A 12003-nucleotide genomic window follows, 5' to 3' on the forward strand; every position below is an offset into this window, starting at 1 on the left:
TTACTCCACACTCAACCAACGTGGAGACAGACATAAAGAGACGCTGTACACACAATCACACTCCCCAAGCGTACTCTAAGAACCGGGTCTAGGTACCCTTGCCCCTGGAGGGGGAAACTGCACCCAGACCCAGGTGGTGTTACCCTTTTCCCTGCAGTGGGGAGAAGCAGACTGCCCCGACTCCGCAGCAGCAGGGAGACCCCACACACCAGACCCCAGTCGGACGGCCAACTCCTCCTCCTAGCCCCCCCGCTCCAGCAGGGGGGCTAGGAGGAGGCACCGTCCTTACCCATGCATTCATGAAAATTGCCCCTGTTCATCCAGGACATGAAACGGTCTACAAAAACATCTAGCTAGGAACCATCTTTCTCAGGAGTCCACACAAAAAGCCTCTTCATTCAAGTGCTACATTTGTGACCACAATCAGCTTTCCACAGAGTATGATTTTTTTCAACATATCAATCAACATTTAAAAAAAAATGAACTTGTCTCTTGTATGTTTAATGGTTGCTCATACAAAAGTAATATATATGGCAGTTTCAAGGCCCATAAATGGAGAAAACATAATTCATGCACTGTTAAAGACTTAAATAGTGGAATATTTGTCACATCATCTATCAGCTGCTATCCTACAGACTCGTTGAACTCTGAATTGGATGAGCCAACCATCACAGACTCAAGAGATTTTGAAAAGGAAGTTGAACTGAAATTAGCTTCACTTTTACTTAAATTGGAACACACATACTTAGTTTCCAGTACAGCTGTGAATGAATTGCTTGAGGAGCTACATCTTATAGGAACTGTCTCTGTGCGAGTTAGTCAAAACACAATTAGTCAGTTTTTGGGAGATAACAACTGTCATGTGGAAGCATCTGTGGTTGAAGAGCTAGCCACTGCACTTTGTTCTTCAAACCCAATTCAAAAAGCAATAGTGAAACAAGGTCCATTGTCTACTTCTTGGAAGCGCAAATCATATTATAAAAGAGAATTTGGTGTAGTGTCACCAGTGGAATATATTCTTGATAAAAGAAAACAAAAATCACTACAATATGTATCTGTGCTGAAAACATTGCAGCAGCTTCTAAGTTCAGATACTATTTTGTTAAAGACTGCCAATTTGAAAGAGAGATATGAGTCTCCTCTGAGTGATAAAGCAGTTTATAGTTGTCCCTTTGATGGTGAATTTTTCCGAAACAACAACCTTCTGTCTCAAGACTGTGCAATTTCAATAAATTTCTATATCGATGATTTTGAAATATGTAATCCAATTGGGACATCACGAAGAAAACATAAAATCTGTGCCCTCTATTGGACCTTAGCTAATCTGTCCCTTGGTTGTCAGTCTTCACTGTCATCGATACACTTGGCTCTGCTGGTCAGAAGTGATGATTTGAAGGTGTATGGCTATGAAGCAGTGCTTGAGCCTCTCATTAGTGATTTAATTTCCTTGGAAAACCACGGTGTGTTTTTGCCAAAGTTAGGGAAATTTGTTAAGGGAACAGTACAGTGCATAATAGCTGATAACCTTGGAGCCCACGGCATCGCTGGATTTGTTGAAAATTTTTCAAGTGGTCATCTGTGCCGATTTTGTACAGCTTCAAGATCAGAAATTCAAACCAAGGCATTAGATAGTGGCATTTTTATTTCAAGAACAGAAGAGATTCATTCTGATCATCTTAAAATCATAGAGGAAAAATCTCTGGACAATTTCTGTGGTGTAAAGAAGAGATGTGTCCTTGCTGAGAAACTGAGTCATTTCAAAGTAACTACTGGTTTCCCCCCAGATCTGGTCCATGATCTATTTGAAGGGATTGTTCCTGCAGAGATAGCTCTATGTCTTTCCATCTTCACGTCTAAGAAATATTTTACACATGCACATTTAAATGACTGTATACTGAATTTCCCCTTTAAGTGGACTGACAAAGTAAATCGTCCCCATCCAGTGCCATTGAACTTTGTATCTCGAAAGACAATAGGTGGCAATTCACACGAAAATTGGAGTCTGTTAATGTTTTTCCCCCTCCTTGTTGGCCAGAAGGTGCCTGCTGATGAACCTGCATGGAAAATATTGACAGATCTAAAGGATATTGTGGATATAATCGTCTCACCTGTTCATACAGAGGAGTCAATTGCATATTTGAATTTCAAGATCTCCGAGCACAGAGTGCGACTCAAAGAGGTTTTCCCAGACTACAACTTGCTGCCTAAGCACCATTTCTTGGAGCATTATCCTCAGCTTATTCGTCAGTTTGGACCATTACGCTGTCTGTGGACTTTGAGATTCGAAGCCAAGCACAGTTTTTTTAAAAGAGTTGTTCGATACACAAAGTCTTTCAAGAATGTGCTGTTATCTTTGGCAGAACGACACCAATTTCACATGGCACAGCAGATGTTGATGTACCCTAACAAACCTCTCCTGGAAGTATCAAATGTTTCAACTCTTTCTATTGATGTGTTGAAAGAGGAGATTGCACAAGCAATACGGTTGAAACACCCAACAGTGGACCATGTGTGTCTGGCAAAGAATATCACTTACAATGGATTCAACTACAGAACTGAAATGATCCTTGCATATGGATCTTTGGCTGGGATCCCTAAATTCACTGAAATCATCCACATGTTGGTTCTGAAGGACAAGCTGTTTTTCATTGTTCGCAAGCTGAGGGCGTGGCATTGGGAGCATTTCAGGGCCTTTGAACTTCAAGTGAGCCCCAACAAGGACATTTTGCTTTTGGGGCCAGATGAACTGACAGATCCATATCCATTGGTGGATTATACTGTAGGAGGAATGCGTTTGATTACCTTAAAGAGATATATTCAAGTTTAAGGTCTGCATTGACATAGGACTTACAATTTTAACCTGATCATCTTTATGCCAACACAAGGAGATTGTAAATGGGAACTAATGCCTCCTCCCTCCTTTGCTCCTTTTCTATAGATATCCTGGACGTGTTTTGACATTAAATTCCTGCGCTACATAAGTAGTTTGTGCACAGTCTACATCAACCCTTCAACACGCACAGGTAAGAATGACAGTTGTGACTTGTAACATTTATTCCTAACCTGGTCTTCTCTTGCCTCCTCTGATCTCCATGGAAGAGCATGTCCACAAAAAAGTCAAGGTTGGACTTAGAGCACACTTTATCTTCTGTGCAATACAGGCTAGAAAAGTCCATGACATAACTGGACCACTTTTGGCTTTGTAAAATGTCCTTTGTATAGGATAAGGTGTGGTTGTACACACTAAACATGCAATCCAAATTTGCAGTCTTCTGTGACAGTACCCTTATAATATATGTTCAAAAACGTGCAGTGGGAGCTGATACTGTGTTGTGTCTCTTTCCTTTGTGTTATTTTATGTTGTAAGTTTTGTGTACACTAGCGCTGAGAGGCAACTTGATCCACAAATATGGCAAATCCCATACGACTCCTCATTTTGTTGAGTGACAATAGCTCTGAGAGGATGGATCTATCAAGGGTGCCAGACACAGTTGAAGAGCTCATTGAACAAGTTAAAGAGTCATGCAAAGTTGCTGGAGGTATCAGGCTGCAATATAAAGATGTAGACTTTGGTGGAACATTTGTGAACTTGAACTCAACCTCCATGATCAAGGATCTTACCACCATCAAGGTCATACAGTCTGCTACTGAAACATTAATTTTAGAATTTGTAGAAAGTGACCTAGATACAAGCTCCATCTCAACAAACACTGATGACACAGTCATACTAAGCAGCAGCTCCTCTGAGAAACTCCACACAGAGCCCTGGCCAAAGGAGTTCAACATCCCACAATTCTCTTTAGAAACAGAAGGTCAACTTGAGAAAGGGAATGCGGAATACACAAAGGACCAAACCAGGCTCACACCTACATCAAAAATGTTGTCCGACATTCTGGAAAGACTGGCAGAGAAGATTTTCTCCTACAAGGCGTACCCCAGTGATGCAGACCTGATTGACGTTGCGGAGGCTCTGACAAGGAAACATCCCTGCTTGAGGCAACCAGACTCCTTCAATGAGAGCTACGGATGGAAACTCAGACTAAAGACTAAGATGAACAATTACCGCACTCAGCTTAAGTCACATGGACTTGCATCTGAGCTCTTAGTAAATACCCTCAAATCAAAGTCACGAGAAGATCCTTTTCCCAAGCCAGCCAAGAACAACAAAAAGGCAAGAAGAGGTGAGGCCAATTACTATCCTCAGACCAGCAGTGAGAATCCAGAAAGCCTAGAACTAGAGCGAATATCTCTCCTGACTGAATTAAAGAAGAGAAACAATGAGAAAACTGTACGAGAGAAGATGGCCAGGACCTTTGAATTCAGGAGGAAAGAGGTTGTGGATAAGAAGCCTGACATCAAGAACCTCTTGGAAAGATGGCCAGGTCTATTTCAGATGGAAGAGGTATAACTTTAACTTTTTTGTACTAATGCCTTTTATCATAGTTTGGAAATGGGAAATATATGTTTTGACTTTTTCTTGTTGGAAGTTGGTCTTTAAAAAAATGTATTGTACACTGTCTACTCATGTACAGATTAATGCAGAGTTTCTGCGGGTTACTGCAGTTCCCCTGCTAACCAGATTCATGGCCCAGCTGGACAAGCACTCCCCACAGCTACTTAAAATAATCAGAAAGAAAGGAGGGACAACCAAAGCAAAAACTGCCATAATCCTACAGTTTCTTGACCAGGTAGGGTGTATATAATTAACAATTAAGATGACAGTTAGCATTTTAACCCCTGTATCTAATGAGAATTTGTATCCTGTTACAGTTTTATTTTGGTAACGTCAGTGATTATGGCTGTGACCTTTTAAAATGTTGAAAGGAAGTGTGGGCTTTGTCCTTGAATGAATGAAGAGATTTATTGTCATTATACAAGTACAGAGCACAACTACAACAAAATTTATTTTGGAGACACATTTTCACTCTCACTCGCCAGATACACATACATACATATATACGTATAAACTTTTATTTTGGAACAAGAAAGCATATGCCGCTTTTCCACCAACAGAACACGGTGTGGCTCAGTTCACTTTAGCCCCCTGCGGACGCTTTTCCACCGCCTTTACACCTCATTGGCCCGGGTGTGTGTGGTGCCCACGTGATGTGATATAGAAGCGCTCCCACAAAAGGCTTTAAAAAAAAACTCCCAGCAACCATAATCCATTGACTTTGGACCATGGCGACTTCCTCCACAAGAACCAAAAATCAAACCAATCAAAATGAACCACAGACAGAGCAAAGTACAAAAACACACATATATCGCGATTGTTGTTGTTCTTCGGGCTGTGACGTTGCGGACAAAGACTTTTGCGCGCGACTTTTCATAGCCAGATGGGTTCGCCCCTGTTCCCAGTTACGTCCGCTTTATGTTTCCACCGCAACAAGTGAGTTCATCCGCGCTAAACTGAACTGCTCTCAAGCGCACCGTGCCGATTTGTCGGTGGAAAAGGGGCATTAGTCACCTCATGAGGATAGAGAGGTGAAAAAAAATTCCTTTCATGCAGCATACTCTCCATATTGCATAGTAACAATTTTAACTGTTCCTGCAGAATGCTGATGCTGACATTAGGAGGGAGTGTATACTTAAATCTCTCATTATCTACCTTGGAGAACGTGTTGAGGACTTGATAAAAGAATACATGGTATGTCCATATCTGTTCTGTCTCTACATGAGATGCAGTCTCTTGATGTAAATTTGACAACTCTGCTATTAAATGCAGTGATTAATGTAGAACAGCAATGATTAATCAACTCATCAAGTTAATATCTTAGGGTTCTGTATTGTTTTCTTTTTTTTCTTGGGCTTTGTGGAACCTTTATGAAAATGTTCCACCATTGATTAAATTTAATAATTATGCAATTCACAATCTGATTAGTCAAATAATTGTTCTAATAGTCTGTGACCAAACAACTATCAAAATAGTAGTTTATTATGGTCAAAGATTTATCAGGTGTGCCAGACTTCAGTTCTTCACTTGTACATTTTGTTCCATATTTTACCTCAAGATATCCCAGAAAGATGAAGCTGAGGAAGAGCTGCAGAGTACCACCATGGCACTCTTTGTCTTCAGGGACAACTCAAGCCTCCTACATCAGCCTCGAGACATCGGGATAATCATTGATGGTGTGGAAGTCCTGAATGAGTTGCCTTCTGTGGCAGCTGGAGTGGCAATGGTCTTTGGACTCTGTTATGCTCTTAATATGGAATATCCACGAGGATTCAGGTTCACCTTTGAGGCTCTTCAAAAGATTATGATGGAGCTTGACTTTAACAAGATGACCTCTAAGATTCGCAAACTTAATTGTGAACTTAACACTGCACAGTAGTGTGTTTGCATGCATGTGTGCATGTGTATGTGCACATGCATGTGCATGTGTGCTTGGTTATTTTGCTTGGTTGGCCTACAGTGGTATTCTACATTCAAAAATTATAAGAACACCCATTTGAAAGGGAGATTTAAGTTGATTTCATTGATATATGTGTAGATTTTTTTTTACATTGTACAGGCACAGTGCACATATAAACATTTTTGAGTACTTGCAAATTGGTTTAAAAAGAGTTTTGGTTTTATGCCAGTTTTAGACAGGTTGCAGGTTTTATACCAGTTCTTAAAAGATTGCAGGTTTTATACTGGTTTTCAAAAGATTGCAGGTTTTATACTGGTTTTCAAAAGATTGCAGGTTTTATAAAACAAACATTTCTCTAATCATTTCTGCCGTAGCACTAAATCTTTATATTACTAATCCTCTCTATTGATTATAGTTAAAATGGTTTGGAACAATAAATAATTTTGAAATAATTGGTTGGCCAACTGTCTTGTTTTTTATAGGAAATGCAGAGCATTTTTGAACTGAAATAAAATGAAATGTAAAAAATATAGTTTGAATATATGTAATTCAATTACCTGGCTTCAACACAAACATATTAGTTCATGTTAATTTGGTTCGATGTGAATACATTAGGTTGGTTAAATTTCAATATATTAGCTTGGTTCAATAATTAAAATATGGTTCTATGTAAAAAAATCAATTTGGATCAATGCAAAATTTAAAGTTTCAGTCAAGTCTAGTAATATTGTTTATATCAACATAAAAGTATCAGGTCATATCAAGTGACTCAATTTGGATTCTATGAAGTCAAATATTTTGGATGTGACCATTGGACATAAATTTTTTTTAAGTTGAATAGGGTTTTTCTTTTTACAGTGTAAAGGCATGCTTTACAGGAGGAAACCCAGCATCTAGTCATGTCCATGAGTTAGAAATCAACATTTAATTTTGTTATTTAATTTATCCAATTACTTTTGAGCCCCTTAAATGAAGGATTTGTGTTAAAAATCCTTAAGTTCCTCACATTTTTGTCAACCCACCGAATTAAAGTCTGCACTGCATCTGAGTTTTTTCTTTTAAAATTAATTGTGGCTATGTACAGAACCATTTTTTTAAAAAAGTTATCTCTGTCCAAATATTTATGGACCCAGCTGTACATGTCATACCAACACAGTGCACATCAACTGTGATTGGCCTGTTTAGTACCATAGATTGCTTATCTGCAGTTCTGGATGGAGTTTTGTTTTGAGAAGATAATAATTAGCATCTCAGTATAAGAAATAATAATCATAGCTTTCGCATAAGGACTCATAGATATCAGCAAATTCCTGGAGGGAGAAATGATTGGACTGGAAGAAATGATAAAGAAGAGGAAATGTTTGAGATGTAAATATGCTTACCTCAACAAAAAGACAAAAAAAAAACCTGACCACTACAAAGAGTAGGGACTTAGAAGTTAAAAAACTCCCAAGTTTTTTTCATTTCTTAATTTCAGTATTAACCGATTTTAATAAAGATTTCATTGCACATAGAACGACAAAGAGATGTTAAAAAATATCCTTGTGTGCATCTTGTCTTGTGACGCCCTACCTCCTTGCAACACTCCACATTATGTTCAAATCAGTTCTGCTCTGTTTCATCAAAAGACCAAAATGCGGGGCTCCGCTCTAAACATTCAGGAAAGATGTGTCAGTCTCAGTGATCTACTGTGATCCACCTTTGCCAATTATATGGTAGTTCTGAACCACACTGGATGCAAAATGATACATTTCAGCATTTCATTCAGCACGATTTACAGTGAAAACCGAGTAAATCAAATTTGTGAAATTGATTCATTTAAATACTATCCTCCCATTTGCAATACATATGCAATATGGCCAGTCGCAAAAACCATCCACGTCCGTGCCTTTCAAGTTGCAAAAATCACACAGGTAGCTCTTTAGATGAGTGAAGAGCTATGCCCATCCTATGCTACAGGTAATGTCAGAGCACTAAGAGGCTTACCTACCTACTGCGGCCTAATGTGTAAATGTGGTGATCTACAAACTTAGCTGTCTGAATTCTTTTGCTCAGTACTTTGGAGTATCAGCCAAATTCAGGTAAATGCAAATGAGGTGAAAAATGCAGCCAAAAAAAGGGAAATCATCTGCATCACACTCCCCCAGAATTGTGTTTGTACCCATTATTCATATGCTCAAACATTACATATCTGGGATGCTAATGTAGTCTCATAGCCTCTGCCTGGTTTTTGAGCCTTCACAGTTATACTTTCCCTGGGCCTTGATTAAATTTGCTGCCTAAGCCATCCACTTGCCGCCTGCCAGATGACTGTGAATATGAATGAGACACTAACATTGAATGTTGCAGGGCTCTGTCCTTGCTTTTCCTTTCTTGTCAGCTCATTATCCTGGTTGGCTTCCTCTTTAACTTCCTTTGCTCTGCTGTCTCTCCCGCCACCTCCGCAACTGGTCAGCTTCCATAAAGCAATAAAAACCACACAAAAGCACATCTACAAACATGTTAACAGACTAAACTAGAAAAGGAGTCTGTGCTTCACTGTTTTTCTTACCCGGAAAGCAGATGAAGGGATACAGGAGTACAGTGAGGACACAAACTTAAAAATATAATAAACTTTTCAGTTATTATTGACTGAAATGAGTCTATTTGTGTGTTAGATGCCATTTTTTAGTACCTGCACACGTAGGAAGTATACATTTAGAATAGAATAGAATAGAATAGAATAATCCTTTAATTGTCCCACAAGGGGAAATTTGGTAGGAAAATGTAAATTTTAAGTGCATAAAGCCCAATTTCAGGAGGATGCTGTTATGCAGCCTCATAATTATCAGTCCAGGCAGCCTGTAACAGAAGGGACAACAGAAGCTAAATATCCCATCTTACGGAGTCCAGCAATCTTTTGGATGAAGCACTTGCTTTTTAGGGCTGAAGTTCGAATTAGTCGTTTTATGTATGTGGAGGGAAATGCATTGGTTATTTCTTGTCAGTTGCAGAGCGACCTTTTATTTTGTTTAGTACATTTGAGTTTCTGAAAGCCCTTCACCTGAATACTAATGCTATTAACTGGTGCATTACAACAGTAAATGTTAAAGCTGTTCTGTTCAATAAATAATGTGCAAGAATACCTAGCTTTTGTTAATAAATACTAACCTCACAGCAACTGAACTATATGTGTTTTCTGTCCTCAAAACTTTGTGCCAAGATGCTCAAACATGAATATACACGCACACACATACAAATTCACAGTTATGGTGCCCTGTGAGTCTCCATTAATCAGTGGGGGCTCTGATGTTATTGACAGGCGGTGCTGCTGGACTCACTACAGACAAACTTGGGGAAAGGAGGAGATGTTTTTCTCTGCCAAGTGCAATGGCTGAACAGCCCTCCACGGTCCTGCGGTGTGAGAAAGTCCTGTGTGGCATCCCTGAAGGCAATTTAGTATGGACTATATGCTGAATCCACCAGTTTGTCCTGTCTAAATAATAAAAGTAAAAGTACGGGCATAGAAGGATGAAAACTGCTTGACTTGAAGTTTGACTTCCATGGGCAAATAAAGGAAAGTATTTAATGCAAGTGTGGCATTTATTCTATGAACCCAATTGATTTTTCAGCAAAAGTAACACTAAAATTACACCTGTGTTTACAAGCTCAATCATAGCCAATTAAAAAACAGAAAAAATGATTGTAACTGGTTTATGATACAGATGATGTACACAGCGTTCATAAGCCAAGAATAATTTTGTTTTCTGACTAACATTTGTTCTGACTGATATTTGAGAATCACAAGCTGCATGTTTGGACTCTGGGGGGGTTCCTGTCCCACATCCTGTCACAACTGTGACTGTCATTATGGGTCATCGCAGTCTAATTGCCGAATTGATTAGTCAGTTTCTCTATCCTAATAAATTATGTTCACTTCTTACAAATAACTTGTCCTTACTTAAATAAAAGAAGTGGAAAATAAAGCCGAGGTGATTGTTAACAAGGCGAGCCTCATATATTACTTCTGTACGATACTTCATTTTGGCAGGTAAATACAAATACAGTTTTGCTGATACCAATACCAGTACTGATACTTTCAACTTTTTATAAGCAGCTTATGTAGAGAAGAAATCAGTGTGCCATGATTTTTGAAATTAATCATCATCAATTTGCAAATTCTGAACACATTTTAATGACCAGCAAATCACAGTGAGATTTACTTTCCACAATAATTAGTTAACACAACAAAACACCTTTTAGCCTTTAATGTATTCTGAACGTGGGATGTAAATGTGTCCGTTTCAAAAGCACTTTGGTTTTTCATAGTGCATGTTTGAGGTATATTTTTCATTTTCAAAAGTAATTATCAAAATCTGGTGTGTTACATACTGAACTTGGAAGATAGAAATAGTAGTATAGCAGTATACTATACTGTATAGTATAGCAGTAATATAGTAATGTAGACAGAAGTATCAATTCTATCATGATATCGATACTAATACCACCGTTAGTATTGATATTTGGATCGATACGCCTATCTCTGTCATATATCATGCAGCTGCTGCAGATTTGTCAGCTGCATGTCCAGTTAGTGGCATGCAGCTGCAGTTACTGAGATGCAGATCTCACTAACTCCTAAAGGTGCTGAGATCTGGTGACTGTGGAGGTCACCAAACTCGTTGAACTCATGTTTAAGAAATCAGTTTGAGATGATCTGAGCTTTGTGACTTGGTGCATTATCCTGCTGGAAGCATACTGTAGTTATAAAGGGATACGAGTTTAAGGACAAATAGTCAGGTAGGCTGTGGAGTTCATACAATCCTCAATTGGTACTAACAGGCCAAAGAAATATCTGCCACACCGCCACAACACTATCAGCCTGAAACATTGATACACAGGGTGATTCTATGCTGTTTTGTTGCTTATGCCAAAGGTTGACCCTAATATCCAAATGTTGCAGCAGATTTTGAGGCTCATCAGACCAGGCAATATTTTTCAAATCTCCTGACATCTGATTCCGAGTCTGTGCAAACTGTAGCCTCATTTCCCTGCTCTTTGTCAACAGCAGTTATTATGGTTTTGTATTTTATAATTATATTTTATTTTATTTCATTTTAACTCTTTGTTTTTAATCAAGTTTATTTTCAGATAGTTTCCACAGTGGATTTCTTGTTCCAGCGTATTTTTCACTCTTATTATTAGTCATTGTCGTTATTATTGTATGGAGGGCATACGTCAGTTTCTTTTGGGAAAATCAGTACAGGCATTACAATAAAAACAGAGAATTCTTTGAAAGCAGTCGATTCACAGTCTTGTAGACATCTAGAGGCTCAATAAACACATTCATCAATGACAAATCGGGCAAGTTTATTTATTTTTTTTTAACCAAACTAACAGATGCTATAGGTAAGGATCTTTTATTTAGATTTTTATTTCATTTTAGTCACTTTTGAAAACATTGTTTCTGTTAGTTTGATTTGTTTGTTCACGTGTAGTTTTAGCTTTTAGTTTAGTTTTGGTTAACTATATAAAGCTTGGTTGACAGGAATGGCACCCATCATTGACATTGTGTAGACGTGGTCATAGCTATGTGTTTCCCTTATTTACAGGTGTACTTAATAAGGTTTCTAATAAATGTATATTCAGCATAGTTTTCATATTGCATAAC

General features: G+C 38.5%; 1 long non-coding RNA gene across 1 annotated transcript; it reads left to right on the plus strand.

Annotated features, from left to right (window-relative positions):
* The first annotated feature begins 2613 nt into the window (after positions 1–2613).
* Positions 2614–4396, plus strand: LOC134642767 (uncharacterized). Its single transcript, XR_010573949.1, has 3 exons — positions 2614–2828; positions 2939–3023; positions 3810–4396. It is a non-coding gene; the product is annotated as an uncharacterized LOC134642767 (long non-coding RNA).
* The last annotated feature ends 7607 nt before the right edge of the window (positions 4397–12003 follow it).

Source organism: Pelmatolapia mariae, linkage group LG15 (genome assembly GCF_036321145.2).
Source record: "Pelmatolapia mariae isolate MD_Pm_ZW linkage group LG15, Pm_UMD_F_2, whole genome shotgun sequence".
NCBI lineage: Eukaryota > Metazoa > Chordata > Actinopteri > Cichliformes > Cichlidae > Pelmatolapia > Pelmatolapia mariae.